Below are 1,057 nucleotides of genomic sequence, written 5' to 3'. Positions count from 1 at the left end.
AGACAGATTCTAACAACCCATATTCCTGCTAGCATTGTTTGAGAATGTCCATTTCACTATATCCTTGCCTACATTATGATCATTTTTTCAACATTTTAACTAGTAAGATTGATATAACATTTGAAAGAAAGTTGTTTCCCTTGGCCTTTGAGTCACTGGCATTCTAGGTAAGAAAACACAAATCTAAGAACTAGGAAACATAATATTATTCTTGGTTCTGTTGTGGATTTTTCAATATGGCCAAATATTTATGTTTTCCATTTAAAAAAAGAGATTAAAAAAAGGACTGTTAGCTCTCACTCTTCTTTCTCAAAATAGTAACATATAAAAAATAAGAACAGAGCACTGACAAGATGGTACCACCGATGCAGGTCTCTCCGCTCCGCAAGCTTGGCGGCTACACTGCCCTGTTCCTCAGTGTGGCCTACAGAGAGAGCCAAGCGCTGCAATTACCTGAAACCCAGGCAGAAGAGGAGAGGAGGATAGCAGCTGAGGAGAAAACGAAGCAGGATGAGCTGAAACGCATTGAGAGAACTGACAGGAACCCGAGAGGACGGCATATTAAAGTGAGCCTGCATTTCTCCGGAGCAATGTGGATTAGTAAAGTTTTCTGTGCTGTATGAAATAAATAAATAAATGAGCGAGCAGAGAAAGTCAATAAAGTTAAATATGCTAAATTGATAGTGAATACTAATTTGCTTATGCCTTGGTTCAACATTTGTTGAGACCCATTAGATGCCAGCAGGTATAAGGAATCGGGACTAACTCCAGAGACCTCACCCGCTGGTGGGGGACGCAGACTAGCAATCAGGAGACAGTGCAGCGCCATGTGCCTTTATCCAAACCATTTGGGCCGCAAGTGTTTAAGAAGCAGCACTATTTGTGGATTTTTAGAAAGGTAAGACAATACGTGTTACGTGTAACATGTAACACCTCCCGATAGAGCCTGAGGCAGCCTTCTATGAGCGAATACAGCAACATTTCTGTTGTAAAACAACGTTATAAATAGCCTCATGTCCGTTCTGGTCAGATTTTGCTGCCAATAAGTTTTGGCACC

General features: G+C 41.0%; 1 pseudogene; it reads left to right on the top strand.

The window, feature by feature from the left end:
* Nucleotides 1–353: 353 nt before the first annotated feature.
* LOC137761185 (ATP synthase subunit e, mitochondrial pseudogene) lies at nt 354–570 on the top strand (annotated as a pseudogene).
* The last annotated feature ends 487 nt before the right edge of the window (nt 571–1,057 follow it).

The sequence above is a fragment of the Eschrichtius robustus genome, chromosome 3 (genome assembly GCF_028021215.1).
Source record: "Eschrichtius robustus isolate mEscRob2 chromosome 3, mEscRob2.pri, whole genome shotgun sequence".
NCBI lineage: Eukaryota > Metazoa > Chordata > Mammalia > Artiodactyla > Eschrichtiidae > Eschrichtius > Eschrichtius robustus.
The sequence above is the reverse complement of the archived record's forward strand: the minus strand, read 5'-3'. Positions and strand labels throughout refer to the sequence as shown.